This window comes from Cannabis sativa, chromosome 6 (genome assembly GCF_029168945.1).
Source record: "Cannabis sativa cultivar Pink pepper isolate KNU-18-1 chromosome 6, ASM2916894v1, whole genome shotgun sequence".
Taxonomy (NCBI): domain Eukaryota; kingdom Viridiplantae; phylum Streptophyta; class Magnoliopsida; order Rosales; family Cannabaceae; genus Cannabis; species Cannabis sativa.
Window position 1 is genome coordinate 63,461,742 of NC_083606.1, and position 17,239 is coordinate 63,478,980.

A 17,239-nucleotide genomic window follows, 5' to 3' on the forward strand; every position below is an offset into this window, starting at 1 on the left:
TATTATTATTATTATTATTATTATTATTCCAAAAGGTGTTAATGTGTATATATTGATTGATATTTTATGTATGTATATAAATAAAATTTACAATTAATTATATTTGTTTTAAGTTTTAATATTTTTTTTTTTGGAATTTAGTTTTTATTTCTAATTTTTTTAAAAAAAATTATATTCTTATAGAAAAATTATTAAAATAATAGTAAAATATCAATTTGTAGATTTATGCTTTAATAAAATATTAAAATTGAGAGAATTAAGAATAGAAGAGAAAATTAATTTTGGAGTGATTTTAGAATGTCATATCACCGTCTAATACTTTTCTTTTATATATATATTGATTGATTGATGTTTTATTCAGCCCCGTTTAAATGAAATTCTAGATCTACTATTACCACCAAATATATTAATTAATATAGAATAATTCTATGGTACATACCCTTATTTTATCTCATAGTATAGGAACATTTTTTTAATCATTAATGTGTATGACTTTTGAGTGTGCACATTAACTAATATAGACTTACATATACCCAATAAAAATATTAAATTTTTAAAATAGTATTGAGCCTAGGAAAAAATTATGACACCTATAACCTATTATTTATAGGTATCAAATAATATATTTTAAAATAATGCTAAATCAATTAATATTAAACATATTGTATCTTTCTTTTTATTTGTTATATTTTATTTTTTTTTAATTATATAAATACTAATTAATATATAATTATTTAACTATAACTAAACTAAGAGAAAAAGTTTTTTTTTCCTTTTAAAATAAAAATAAATTTATAACATCATACTACTAATAAATTTTATATTTAATAATATAAATAAAAACTGAGATTTTTTTTTAAAAAAAAAAATTAATCAAATAATACAACTATTTTAAATAACAGCTAACAATTAAGAGATTAGCATTATTATTTCAAAATAAGCTAGATAACTATTTTTTTAGGGATATTGGCGGCTAAACCACCTGAACTTTACAGTTTGTAACACTTAACCACAAAAACTGAATTTTTGCCGGCTAAATTACCTAAACCCTGGTTCCGTTTTGCTCTACACACCTCCGTCCAAAAATCACAGTTAAGTACCACAGTGGACTGTCCACGTGTACACACTTGTACACGTGGCAAATTTTTAGTGGTCCACGTAATTATAATTTTAAATATACTAAAAATAATTAAAAAAATAATTTATAAAAATTTAAAAAAAAAACTTTTTTTTTCTTTTTTGTTTTTCTCTTTTTCTTTTTTTTTTTTCTTTCTATTTCTCTTTCTCTTTCTTCTTCTTCTTCTTCTTCTTCTTCTTCTTCTTCTTCTTCTAGCCATGGCCGGCCTCCTCCTCTGCCATAACAACCCTAACCCCCACCACCATTTCCTCCGAAGATTTGGTGGACACTTCAGGTGGAACTGGTTTTCTGATAACCCTGAAGATTTGGTGGCGCTAGGGTCGGAGGTTGCAATACAAACACCTGGAAGACCAGAAGAGCGAGCGTAACCCTCAGCCGCAAAGATACCACCTGCTCGTGTCGAGGGAAGACATTTTGAATGCTGCTGGACCTGGTCAGAGCTTGGTGGATCTCCATGGAAGCACCACCTGGGTAAGCGAAGACGTCTGTAACACCTTCGCGCTCGAGGGCTTCGACGAGGACATCTGCGCCTTTTCGTAGCTCGTCGGGACCGAATCGGGAGACGAAGGTGTCGGGGTCGGAGGAAATGGTGGTGGGGGTTGGGGTTGTTACGGCAGAGGAGGAGGCCGGCAGAGGAAGAGGAGGGCTAGGGTTTCGGTTGGGGGATTTGGTCTTGCACGCAACAAAAGAAGAAGAAGAAGAAAAAAAAAAGAAAAGAAAAGAAAAAAATAAAATAAAATAAAATATTTTTTTATAATTTATTTATTTTTATAATTTATAATAATTTTTAATTTTTTTTATTTTAATTTTTTTAAAATATTTATAATTATTTTTTAAAACTAATATTACGTGGACCACTAAAAACTTACCACGTGTACAAGTGTATATACATGGACAGTCCACAGTGGCACTTAACTGTGATTTTTGGACGGAGGTGTGCAGAACAAAACGGAACCAGAGTTTAGGTAGTTTAGCTGCCAAAAATTCAGTTTTTGTGGTTAAGTGTTACAAACCGTAAAGTTCAGGTGGTTTAGCCGCTAATATCCTTTTTTTTTTTTTTAATTCATTCAATTTTTTACTTATGAAATTCTTTTAAATAGATTTTTTTTTCACTAAATTCATTTAAAAAATTTAATTAAAAAAATAACTATCACTATTATTAAAGCTAAAATAAAATTCTAAAATATGATCTGAAATAAACTACGAGAAAACATAGTCATGAACAATACAAAAAAATGAGATTAAAAAACTATAGATTGTGTAGTTTTTTATTTCTTTTTAAAATTATCATGTTTTATCTATTGATAAAATCTTGTCAAAGAACTTTGCATTTAAAAAAAGTCATTAAAACTCTGTCAAAGAAACTAAAGAAAATAGTTTCTTTTCTAATTCTTTTTTTTTAAAAAAAAAAACTTTGCATTTAAAAAAAAAAGTCATTAAAACTCTGTCAAAGAAAATAGTTTTTTCTCTAATTGCATTCCATATAGGGATAGAAGCTCTTAATCTCTTAAACCTACCCTATTTTTTTATATATATTTTTCAGATCATTCCATAACTTTTTTTTTCTCTCATCTCTAAAAGTTTAGAGTAAAAAGGAACAAAGTCCTATAGTGTAGTGATTATTATTATTTAAAATTAGCTGTTTGTGAAAAAACTAATGAGTTTTTCATATTTCTTTTAATTTGTTTATCTTCCATGAGCATTTCATTTCTTGTCAGATGTAGATGTGGGTCTACCACCATAATAATAATTCTTTTATACCTTTTTATGCTTTGTTATATAAATAAATTTAAATTATTTACTGCCCCAAGGTCACACCAGCATTATATATCTAAGCTTTCTAATATCTAAATCTAATAATATATAGTGCTCCGATTATCATAATAATTGTGGGTAATCAATAAAATAACTAACTTATATCTAACATTGACTTTGAAAAATGGAGGCCAATTTAATTTTTCTTTTTTTTTCTTTTTTTTATTTCGCTACTAATATGAAAAAGAATAAAAAAAAAAAGCATAATTTAAATGGTGATGAACGGTACATGAAATTGCTTAGGTTTATTTATTCAGAAAGCAAGAAAGAAACTCTTTTTTAGAAGATTTATTATTTTTGTGATTGTGATGGGAAATGACAACTACAGGTTGTCGATAAATAGTGCGGCAGCAGCTGCATGATTTACTAACAAGTATGTTTCATTAACATTCTAATATGAATTCTAAAATAATGTAATAAACACATAAGAGTTTAAGAAACTTTACATTGGGTGCAGCGGAATATAATGACTCCTTCCGTTCAGATCTCTAGCCCTTGATTCCTTTCTGTAGCAGAGCATCACCAAGATCTGAACCTGGATCTCTTTCTCTCCTTCCTTTGATGCTGATTCTCCTTCTTGTTGGTTGATTTTCCATAGTCTTACACACTATGATTGAGATACCACTTGACGTGTGTGGGCACTCACTCATTCACTCAAGGAATTCGAAATTTAGAGAAGAAAAGAAGAGAGAAGTGGTTCGGCCTATAGAGAAAAGAATAGGAGGCTCAACTTTCATCTGATAGAATTAAGTGTGAATGAGAGCCATCACTATCGGTAACCACCTAGGTTTAAGTTAAAATTATTTGGCATTAAAATAATGAAAAAATAAATGATAAAAGCCTACAATAGTGGCCGGCCTGGGCTTTGGATAATGGGCCTCACTTATGCAATTTTGTTGTTTTATCATTTCTGCATCTCATTTTCTCAAAAACGCCAATTTTCAAATTCAACCATTTAAATGCCAATTCTAATTATTTAATAACTAAAATTAATTATTAAATAATATTGTCATTTAATATATCTTTATATATTAAAAGTGTCTATCTAACGACATTTCTTGGTTTAACAGAATATACTTTAAAAATAAAAGAATATTCTGTTAAATTTAACGATAGGTTTGATCTCCCGTTAACTTTCAAAAATATATAAATAATTGAACCAAAATTTTTTTTCAAACGTTTAAACCAAATAATTAAATCCAAAAAATTAAACAATCTTTTTTTTAAATTAAAACAAATCATCCTAGCCACATATCTCTCTAACATAACAAACCGTATATCTCCAATGTTTGATATTTTTTTTATTAGTTAAAGGTTAACAAATAAATAAAAAATTAACAAATATTAATATTGTTACACGTTTAAACCCAATAATTAAACCCAAAAAATTAAACAATCTTTTTTTTTTAAATTAAAAAAAAAACTACACCAATACCCACCCTAAATAACAATCATCAATATAAAATTTAAACTCTATATAAAAAAAAATTGTTTATAACATAAAACATTTGAATAACAATGTATATATTATAAGTTTATATACACAATTATGACATTCTTAACAATTAGTTTTATAAAACATATCGTTTATAACATAATTTACAATTAGTCACTAAATTCTTAAACAAAAACCCCTAGAACTTAAAATAAAACTAATATTTACGTGGCTCGCTACGTAATTCTCTTCTAGTTTATTAATTATACATATAAAGTCTCTTAATTAATGAATAAACCTAGAATCTCTTTTCTTTACAATTTCGCCCTTGCTTAGTGAAAATTCATAAACTAGACATAGTCTAACTTTAGAATTATAATTGATTAATCAAAATCAATTAACTGAGTCTTACAAGCAGTATGGTCTCAACTAGTATGGGGACCATGGGTCTATATATCCGAGCTTCCAATAAGCAGATCAAGAATTTATGTCTTAAACTCACTGACTTATTAATTCTTCGTTGAATCCACGCATAGAACTTAGAATTGCACTCTCAGTATATAGAACGCTCTATATGTTTCACGATATAGATACATCATTAGTTATCCATTGTTATAATCCTAATTTGATCAATGACCCTCTAATAGATGATCTACATTGAATAGGCACTAAGTTACCGTTACACCTTCAATGTATTTTATCCTTAAAACACTTAGCTCCGTATATATGATATTTCAGCAAAGTGAAATGAGTCTCCACCATTTATCTCTGTTTAGCCAAGCTCGAAGGATATCATCGTTTCACTTCTAAATTCCTATAGAAGTTATAGATTCCATATTTATGTTAGCGCTCCCACTCAATTATACTATCATGTTCCCAAAATGTACGTATCACCCTGACCCAAAAGTAGGCTTAACTAACAAATCAAAGAACATGTATAGTACTCTTGAGATCGAACATAACCATATCAGGATTAAGATCATTTGATCTAGGATCAACAGGTGATATTGAATTGAATAGATATTACGGTAAATTTTAATATATCTAATCAAAGTTCAATATCGGTTCCTTCCGATGTATACTCCATACATCCGATGCTGGTAAACTTTGTCAATGCCCTGGAAAGGACATAACATGTAACACCCCAACTATCTTAGGCGTATTACGTGATTTTTAAACGTACTGTGCAGCTCGCTGCTAATCAACGAGGTTTATGGAAAAACGTGATTAATTAAAATTTTGCTTTTTCATTAAACTTATAAACCATTTTGCAAAAAGTCTCGGGATCCCGATTTATAAAAATATTTACAAACGTTTTTACTGTTCAACTTTTACATCAAAATAAGGTCATCTAACGACCGTTACAAAAATCTCAGCCCTGCTGTCCCGAGGATCGTACGCTCCAGGCCTAACCGCCCCGACATGTACAATCCCATAAGCTCGCTCACGGTCCATCAGCAACAGCCTTGCCTTTACCTACACATGAACGAAAACTGTGAGTCGACAGACTCAGTAAGAAAAGCATAATAATATCATACATAAAACTGACTGCCGTGTCCAACACGATACTGAGTCCCGCTACCGCCATGTCCAACATGGTACTGAGCACTACTGCCATGTCCAACATGGTACTGAGTTTTGAACGTTCAGGGGACGGCACTATTGACAAGTATCCTCCTGATCGGTCGAACCGGTCATACTCCGGCTGCTGGTCATACTCCAGCCTGTACCGACGGGATAGGTCAATAAGATCGAACCACCAACCAGTGTCAGCCTGATCGGTCGAACCGGTCATACTCCGGCTGCTGGTCATACTCCAGCCTGTACCGACGTGACATGGTTGGGTGGTTCGAAGCCTAAATACATATCTAATGTAAACTAACAGGCTTCCTACATGCACGCTAAACATGTAAACTACATATGCATACCGTTATACTAATCTTACCTGGATTCCGATTTCAGGTGTGCCGGTCAACCTGACCGGAATCGAAGGCCGAACGGCGGATTACTGGCTCCTAAAACCATAAAAACCACAACGCTATAAGTGACACGCTAAATCACTTCCCGGGGACTAAAACTCGAAACTAAAAGTTTCCCTATCGATAAAAAGCATGGCAATACCCCTAAAAACCCAAAAACGAGGAAAACTAGGGTTCTGAAAAATCCCCCATCCGAAGTCCAGGTTGCCCAACCGAATTCCGGTTCGGGAAAATTCGAACCCCCATCCGAATTCCGGATGCTCAACCGAATCCGGTTCCTCGCGAGCAAAGAACCAAACATTCCCATATCTTGACCAATTCGAACCCAAATGGTCCCAAACTTTCCAGACCTCCTACATAGGTCCCAAATGACCATTCCAAGGCCTCAAACCTACCCAGAAACCTCACAAGCAAATTTCACCATTGGAGCTCAAGCTTTGAGTTCCAAACTCAAGCTTTGAGCAAACCACTAAAACCAGCATGCAAACCAACTAAAATCAACCTAAACTAGCATAATATAACCTCTGAAAACAAACAACAACCTCCAGCAATTTCACAGAAACAAAACATGGCATTTTCTTCTCAAAATCACATATTTTCACATATAAACTTCTAGCATGCTCAACCTAGTAATCAAGCATCAAAACAACCCTAAACTAACATGCTTAAACACAAAATAATCACCAGACATAAAGAAGAACAACAACATAAAATCCAACATGCATTTCATCCAATTTTCACAAAAATTCAAGAAAACTAAATAGAAGAGCAAGACAAGAATTACCTCAACTAAAATCACTATGATCAAGCCAAAACACAAGAAATCACCAACCAAAAATCCCAGCTTTGAATCCCCAAGCTCAGCCGAAAAAGAGGAAAAGAGAGAGAGCTTTCTATTTTGAAACTTTTCTATTTTTTTCTAAGTGTTGGAAAAGAAAGGAAAAAGGATTTTCAAGCACATATTAACCCTTTTATTAAATCCATTTCAGCCAAGAAAAAATAATTAAAATTAACATTTAATTTCCATTTAAAATCACATAAGACAAAATATCATTGGGGCAAAAAGACCATTTTGCCCCTCCATACTAAAACCACAAGATAACCACTAAAGGGGTATTTTTGGGACATTCTAAATTCCCGGCCATTCCCGACATTCCCAATGTCTAAAACCCGTCCCCAAAATACTAACATACTAAGTTGTGATTTCTACTGAGCCAAACGCCGCGTTCCAAAATACCGGACACGGAAATGCGAAATATAAAAGCTAACGATAACATAATTATGCATATCTGAATTCCATAAATAACAATGATAAATTATTTAAATAGCTATAAATAATTTCCTGATTAACATAAATAACTGCTAATTTCCAAATTAACTAAGCGGGCTTTACAACTATCCCCCCCTTAAAAGGATTTCGTCCCCGAAATCTAACCTGAATAACTCTGGATATAGAGCTCGCATATCTGATTCTAGCTCCCAGGTGGCTTCTTCCACCTTACAGTTTCTCCAGAGAACCTTGACCAACGATAAGGTCTTATTCCGAAGGACTTTATCCTTTCTATCCAGGATCTGCACTGGCTGTTCCTCATAGGACATATCTGACTGAAGCTGAAGGCTCTCATAACTGATTATATGAGAGGGGTCTGAAACGTATTTTCTCAACATTGAGACATGAAATACGTTGTGCACTGCTGATAAAGCTGGAGGCAACGCTAACCGATATGCCACTTGACCTATCTTCTCGAGAATCTCGAAAGGTCCTGTAAATCTAGGGCATAACTTGCCTCTTTTCCCGAAACGTTTAATCCCCTTCATCGGAGATACTCGCAAAAACACATGGTCCCCTACTCGGAACTCAACATCTCGACGTTTCGGACCGCGTAACTCTTCGTCCGCTCCGGGAGGCAAGCATTCTAGCTTTAATCTTCTCTATTGCCTCATTGGTCCGCTGAACTGACTCCGGACCTAGGTATTTCCTCTCCCCTGTCTCATCCCAGTGGATAGGGGATCTGCACTTCCTACCGTACAACAGTTCATAGGGTGCCATCCCTATCGTACTCTGATAACTGTTGTTGTACGAAAACTCTATTAACGGTAGGTATTTATTCCATGAACCCTCAAAGTCCATAACACAGGCTCTCAGCATATCCTCCAATATCTGAATTGTCCTTTCGGACTGACCATCTGTCTGAGGATGAAATGCTGTACTGAATTTTAGCTTCGTACCCATTGCCCGTTGCAAACTCTGCCAAAATTTGGAGGTGAATTTCGGATCCCTGTCCGAAACAATAGACTTCGGTACCCCGTGAAGTCTCACTATTTCCCTGACGTACGGTTACGCCTAACCGATCCACCGAAAATGTTGTTCGACCGCGGAAAATGAGCAGATTTCGTAAATCGGTCCACCACTACCCAGATGGAATCAAACATACCCGTGGTCCTAGGTAACCCGACCACAAAATCCATAGTAATATCCTCCCATTTCCATTCTGGTAGGGTTAGAGGCTGTAACAACCCTGCTGGTCTCTGATGTTCAGCCTTGATCTGCTGACACGTGAGGCATCTCGATACGAATTCTACCAAATTCTTCTTCATACCGTTCCACCAGAAGTACGGTTTCAAGTCTTGGTACATCTTGGTGGTGCCGGGATGCAGAGAATATGGAGTAGAATGAGCCTCCTCAAATATCTCGTTCCTCAAGTCCACACTGTTCGGGACACAAACCCTGGCTTTATACAAAAGCATCCCACTATCTGACACTGAAAAGTCCTTGGCTTGACCAGCCAATACCTCATCTCGGATCTTCACTAACTCCGGATCTGTCGTCTGAGCAACTTTTATTCTTTCTAACAGATCAGATTGCAGCGTTAAGTTGTGTAGCTGACCTACCACAAACTCAATGCTGGACCTGACCATATCCTCTGCTAGCTGAGGTGAGATCTGAACCATGCTAGCTACCTGCCCGGGCCCCTTTCTACTCAGGGCATCGGCCACTACATTGGCTTTTCCGGGATGGTAGAGGATCTCACAATCATAGTCCTTCACTAATTCCAACCAACGCCTTTGTCTCATGTTCAAATCTTTCTGAGTAAAGAAATACTTGAGACTTTTATGGTCGGTATAGATCTCGCACTTCTCCCCATACAAGTAATGCCGCCAAATCTTCAGTGCAAAAACCACTGCGGCCAATTCTAAATCATGAGTCGGGTATCGCTGTTCATAATCCTTTAACTGACGGGAGGCATAAGCGATAACCCGATCGGCTTGCATCAATACGCACCCCAAACCCTGTTTGGATGCGTCACAATAGACCACGAACTTCTCCTTGTCCGAAGGCAAAGCTAGTACCGGAGCAGTGATCAACCTCTGTTTCAGCTCCTGAAAACTAGCTTCGCATTTATCTGACCAGATAAATCGCTGATTCTTCTTCGTAAGCTCGGTTAGGGGCATTGAAATTTTGGAGAACCCCTCCACGAACCTACGGTAATACCCAGCTAATCCCAAAAAGCTTCTGATCTCTGTCACTGTCTTCGGTCTCGGCCAATCCCTGACGGATTCGATCTTCCCGGGATCCACCTTGATCCCGTCCTTACCCACAATGTGTCCTAGGAAGGACACCTGAGACAACCAGAACTCACATTTCTTGAACTTGGCGTAGAGTCTATGTTCTCGAAGTCGTTGTAGTACCATCTGAAGATGTAACTCATGCTCCTCTTCTGATTGAGAGTACACGAGGATGTCGTCGATAAACACAATTACACAGATATCGAGGAAATCCTTGAATACTCTATTCATCAGGTCCATGAATGCTGCAGGAGCGTTGGTTAGTCCGAATGACATAACCAGGAACTCGTAGTGTCCATACCTAGTGCGGAAAGTCGTCTTTGGAATGTCCTCCTCTCGGATCCTCAACTGATGATAACCCGAACGGAGATCAATCTTAGAAAAGACCGTCTTCCCCTGAAGCTGATCGAACAAGTCATCGATCCTAGGTAATGGATATTTATTCTTCACCGTCAGCTTGTTCAATTCTCTGTAGTCGATGCACATCCTCATCGATCCATCCTTCTTCTTCACGAACAAAACCGGGGCTCCCTGTGGGTGACACACTGGGCCGAATGAACCCTATGTCAAGCAACCCCTGGAGCTGAATCTTTAACTCCTTAAGTTCAGCTGGAGCCATCCTATACGGGGCTTTAGAAACCGGATCCACCCCTGGTGCCAAGTCAATCACAAAGTCAATCTCCCGCTGAGGTGGTAACCCTGGAAGTTCTTCGGGAAAAACGTCCAAAAATTCCCGAACCACGCTGATGTCCTCTGGCCGAATGGTGTCTGGCCGAGTGGTGTCCACCACCACGGCCAGAAACCCTAAGCACCCACTGTGCAATAATTCTCTCGCTGACATAGCCGAGATCACCGGGATCCGAGATCCCTGAACCGAACCCACAAATACGAACGGTTCTTCACTTTCCGGTTGGAAGACCACCATCTTCCTCTTGCAATCAATGCTCGCCGAATACTTAGATAGGAAATCCATTCCTAAAATAATATCAAATTCGACTAAGCTCATCTCTATCAGATCAGCGCTCAACTCTCTACCATCTATCCTGATCGGCATAGACCTAATCCACCTATTGGAGATAACCAATTCTCCGCTGTAACGGGGTTCCAAACCCCGACTCATATCTATCAAAGGGTCTACCCAACTTACTAAAGACTCGGCCGCCACATAAGAACGTGTAGCCCCGAATCAAACAAAGACCGAATAAAGCGAGTCGTTAATAAGAATCCGACCCGTAACAACCGATGGGCCGGCATCCGCATCGGCTGCGTGATCGCGAATACCCCGGCCGGAGTGGGCATCGCCGGAGCTCTCGGTGCCTCCGCCGAGCCGGGGACATTCCCTCTTGAAGTGCCCGGGCATGCCACAATGAAAGCATCCCCGCCCCTTGCACTCTCCCCGATGGTGCCTCTTGCGGCTAGGGCACTCGGGATAGGAGAAGCGAGTCTCATTACCACCGGGACGACTCCTCTCGTTCCGGTTCCCCCGAACCTCTTGTTCGGCTCGAGCCGCCGAAGCCTGGGTGCCCTCTTCCTCCGATCAATGGCCGAACCACTACTCCCCGCCGAAGCCCGATGCAGAGGGGTAGGAGCTCCGCCACCCACCGGAGTACTAGCTGACTCTGACATGCACCCCACTGCGCCCTCAGCTCGCAGTGCCTTCTCCACCATCTGAGCGTAGGTGGTGCTGTCGTCGGTGGTAATCATCAGGTCATGCCTGATCTTGGGATTCAACCCGTCCAGATACTTCTCCTTTCTGCTGAAGTCGGTTGGCACAATACCCGAGGCTAACCTCGCCAACCGGTCAAACTGAGTTGTATACTCAGTGACACTCATGTTCTCCCGCTGGGTCAGGTGAACGACTTCCTTTCTCTTGGCGCTTCTAACCGCCTCGTTGTAGTACTTCGCGTTGAAAAGTTCCTGGAACCTCTCCCAAGTCATGGTGGTGACATCGTGAATCTGAGACACCATGTCCCACCATACCAGGGCATCCTCCTGGAACTGAAATGTGGCGCACACCACTCTGTCGTTGCCGGTGACACCCATAAAGTTCAAGATTCTCGGTGATCACCGTAAGCCACCGGCTCGGCTTTCGACACATCCGGACCTCCCAGAATACCGGAGGTGCTTGCTTCCGAACCGCTCATATAAAGGTTCCAATCGTGGGCCGCCACTACCATCTCGGCACAGGCGGCGGGGGGCGGTGCCGCCGGAACTACCTAAGATCGGAACCGCAGTGAGCACCCCGCCGTCTCAACCTCTCGAATCTCGAGGTCTTGTTCTTCGATCCCGGCTTGCATCTCCGCAAACCGCAACTCCCGATTCGGGGCTCCCCGGGTCGGTGGGGAGCTCGGGCAGCCTGTGGCGGGTTCTCATCACCCCGACCACGAGCCCTGCCTCGGGGACCTCTACCTCGGCCCCTAGCAGGTGGGGGAAACCGAGCTCCCTCTCCCTGATTCGATCCCACTGAGTTGCCTCGACTCCTGGTAGTCCGCCTGGCGTCCATCTAGTTAGAACCGCCTGCGAAACCAAGAGTTGGCATATCAGGTCGTATTCAAGGCGAGCTTACTAATGCCGCTTAATTTGGAAATTAGAAATGAAACATGCGCCTATTCTACTATCAGGCTACTAACATGCTTCCTAACAGGCTTTTCCTTTTTTCATAACTGAATAAAATAAACTACTAAAGCAATAAAGGCTTACTGAACCGTGAACCGAGCTAACTGCTGATGATGATTGTACATGTCGTGACGATCTTCGGAAGACAACCTGGCGGCTCTGATACCAAATTGAAACACCCCAACTATCTTAGGCGTATTACGTAATTTTTAAACGTACTGTGCAGCTCGCTGCTAATCAACGAGGTTTATGGAAAAACGTGATTAATTAAAATTTTGCTTTTTCATTAAACTTATAAACCATTTTGCAAAAAGTCTCGGGATCCCGATTTATAAAAATATTTACAAACGTTTTTACTGTTCAACTTTTACATAAAAATAAGGTCATCTAACGACCGTTACAAAAATCTCAGCCCTGCTGTCCCGAGGATCGTACGCTCCAGGCCTAACCGCCCCGACATGTACAATCCCATAAGCTCGCTCACGGTCCATCAGCAACAGCCTTGCCTTTACCTACACATGAACGAAAACTGTGAGTCGACAGACTCAGTAAGAAAAGCATAATAATATCATACATAAAACTGACTGCCGTGTCCAACACGATACTGAGTCCCGCTACCGCCATGTCCAACATGGTACTGAGCACTACTGCCATGTCCAACATGGTACTGAGTTTTGAACGTTCAGGGGACGGCACTATTGACAAGTATCCTCCTGATCGGTCGAACCGGTCATACTCCGCCGTCTGGTCATACTCCAAAATTGTACCGACGGATAGGTCAATAAGATCGAACCACCAACCGGTGTCGGCTGATCGGTCGAACCGGTCATACTCCGCCGTCGGTCATACTCCAGCCTGTACCGACGTGACAGGGTTGGGTGGTTCGAAGCCTAAATACATATCTAATGTAAACTAACAGGCTTCCTACATGCACGCTAAACATGTAAACTACATATGCATACCGTTATACTAATCTTACCTGGATTCCGATTTCAGGTGTGCCGGTCAACCTGACTGGAACTGAAGCTGAACGGCGGATTACTGGCTCCCAAAACCATAAAAACCACAACGCTATAAGTGACACGCTAAATCACTTCCCGGGGACTAAAACTCGAAACTAAAAGTTTCCCTATCGATAAAAAGCATGGCAATACCCCTAAAAACCCAAAAACGAGGAAAACTAGGGTTCTGAAAAATCCCCCATCCGGAAGTCCGGTTGCCCAACCGAATTCCCGGCTCGGGAAAATCTGAACCCCCATCCGAATTCCGGATGCTCAGCCGGAATTAGGTTCCTCGCGAGCGACAACCAAACATTCCCATATCTTGACCAATTCGAACCCAAATGGTCCCAAACTTTCCAGACCTCCTACATAGGTCCCAAATGACCATTCCAAGGCCTCAAACCTACCCAGAAACCTCACAAGCAAATTTCACCATTGGAGCTCAAGCTTTGAGTTCCAAACTCAAGCTTTGAGCAAACCACTAAAACCAGCATGCAAACCAACTAAAATCAACCTAAACTAGCATAATATAACCTCTGAAAACAAACAACAACCTCCAGCAATTTCACAGAAACAAAACATGGCATTTTCTTCTCAAAATCACATATTTTCACATATAAACTTCTAGCATGCTCAACCTAGTAATCAAGCATCAAAACAACCCTAAACTAACATGCTTAAACACAAAATAATCACCAGATTACAGCAGCAACAACAACATAAAATCCAACATGCATTTCATCCAATTTTCACAAAAATTCAAGAAAACTAAATAGAAGAGCAAGACAAGAATTACCTCAACTAAAATCACTATGATCAAGCCAAAACACAAGAAATCACCAACCAAAAATCCCAGCTTTGAATCCCCAAGCTCAGCCGAAAAAGAGGAAAAGAGAGAGAGCTTTCTATTTTGAAACTTTTCTATTTTTTTCTAAGTGTTGGAAAAGAAAGGAAAAAGGATTTTCAAGCACATATTAACCCTTTTATTAAATCCATTTCAGCCAAGAAAAAATAATTAAAATTAACATTTAATTTCCATTTAAAATCACATAAGACAAAATATCATTGGGGCAAAAAGACCATTTTGCCCCTCCATACTAAAACCACAAGATAACCACTAAAGGGGTATTTTTGGGACATTCTAAATTCCCGGCCATTCCCGACATTCCCAATGTCTAAAACCCGTCCCCAAAATACTAACATACTAAGTTGTGATTTCTACCGAGCCAAACGCCGCGTTCCAAAATACCGGACACCGGAAATGCGAAATATAAAAACTGCTGATAACATAATTATGCATATCTGAATTCCATAAATAACAATGATAAATTATTTAAATAGCTATAAATAATTTCCTGATTAACATAAATAACTGCTAATTTCCAAATTAACTAAGCGGGCTTTACATAACACTTATCCAAGGTGTAAGAATACCTATCGCTGATTATCATGTCAGTCTAAATCCAGTGAACTGACAAATCAGGGAATAAACTTTCGAACATATAATTAAGATTATATTCCACTGTGTTGACAACACTATAATCATTAACAAATTCATATGTTCTAGACTTAAATAGAATTCATACATTATGTACATATAATCATGAAATAAATCATGTGAACCATGCAACATAAAATGTTATTTCTAATCTTTATTAATAAGTAAATCTGATTATATTGAAATGAGTTTTATTTAGGGCATAAAACCCAACAGTGATGGGCAATGACAACTACAGGTTGTCGATAAATAGTGCGGCAGCAGCTGCATGAAGGTCGTCGGACGGTGATCGTAACAAAAATATAATACGATGGGTGGATGTAAAGAAGTGTGATTTTTTTTTTTTTGAAAGATTTACATATAGACCAAAATTTTTAAGAGAATTACAAAAATATATCAACATGATTTTTTTATTATTATTTTTACGGTTCGAACTTTTTTATTTACAAAAGTATCTCTCCAGTAAAATCAATAAACCGTTTTTTTTTTATACTTTATTTATAGTTGTATTACAGTTGTCATGAGATTATTTTTACCTTCTTTATAATAAGAGTCATATATTACTCTTATTGTACATGGAGAACTGATTACAATGTAAGAAAGGTATACACATAACTTACCACCTACAACTAATTCTAACTAACACTCACTATATTCGTGCATAAGAAAAGTGACTAGGTAGTAACAACTCAGAACACTAACAACATGAACTCCTCTAATAATAGTTTAATGTTAATACAACTCGGTATTAAAAAGTATGCATATTTATTTACGTGTATAAATGGTTTTAAAGGTGTCAAAGAGATATGTGCCTGACAAAAATCTTCCTTCACTAATTTGGAACGATGTTAGAGTGACGAGGAGAATGATTTCTGATACTAGCCCTCATAGAATTGTAACCATTTACACAACTGGTTTTAGTAAACAAGCTAGCTGGGACTACGATGACGGTACATTTTTGTCATCATACATACATACATACCAATGATCTTTATAAGCGTTATAGCAGTATCTTGATTTTTATCATTGTCATGTTGGGATTTTATGCCCTAAATAAAACCTATTTCAATATAATCTGATTTGTTATCAATAGAAGATTAGAAATTATTTATGGTTACATGTAGTTTTCATATTTATGGTTTAAAGTATACAATTAATGTTAAGTCCAGAAGATATAGTTATTCACAATTACAATGATGTCAATACAGTGGAAGGTAATTGTGATTATATGCTTCAAAAGATAATGTCCCATGATTCATCAGTGCACTGGATTTACAGTGATGTGATAGTCAGCAATAAAGCTTACTTACACCTTGGATAAGTGTTATGTTCTTTCTAGAATATTGACAAAGTATGCTAGTATCAGATGTATGGATTATACATTGGATTGGGACCGATATTGATCTTGGTAAAGATATTATAATCTTACCGTTGTATCTTTGTAAGTTAATATCACTGGTTGATCTCAGATCAAAAGATCATAATCCTGACATGGTTAGGTTCGATCTAAAGAGTGTTATTTGTGTTCTTAAAGTTGTTAGTCGAAGCCTACTATTTGGTTCGGGTCACACCTACAGCTTGGCAACATGATAGTACAATTGAGTGGGAGCGCTAGTCATAGATATGGAATCTATAGCTTCTATCTGGACATAGAAGTGAAATGATAATTTCTTTCGAGCTTAGCTTAATAGAGATAAATAGAAGACCTCTTATTTCAGTGATTATATTAGTTTACTGAAATATCATTTATAGGAAGCTAAGTGTTTTAAGGATAAAATACATTGAGGGGGGAAACGGTAAATTTATCCCTACTCGATGTAAATCTTCTATAGAGGATCTTTAATTATTGAGATTAAAACGATGGTTAAATTTTTCATAGCGTATTTATATCGTGAAACATATAGAGCGTTCTATATAATTGAGAGTGCAATTCTAAATTTATAGTGGTGCAATAAGAAATTAATAAGTTAGGAAATTTACTTGATAAATTCTAGATCTACTTATTGGAAGCTCGGTTATATAGGTCCATGGTCCCTATACAAGTTGAGACAATACTGCTTGTAAGACTCAGTTAATTAATTTTAATTAATCAAATATAATTCTAAAATTAGACTATGTCTTATTTATGAATTTTCACTAAGCTAGGGCTTAATTGTGAAGAAAAGAGATTTAAGGGTTTATTTGTTAATT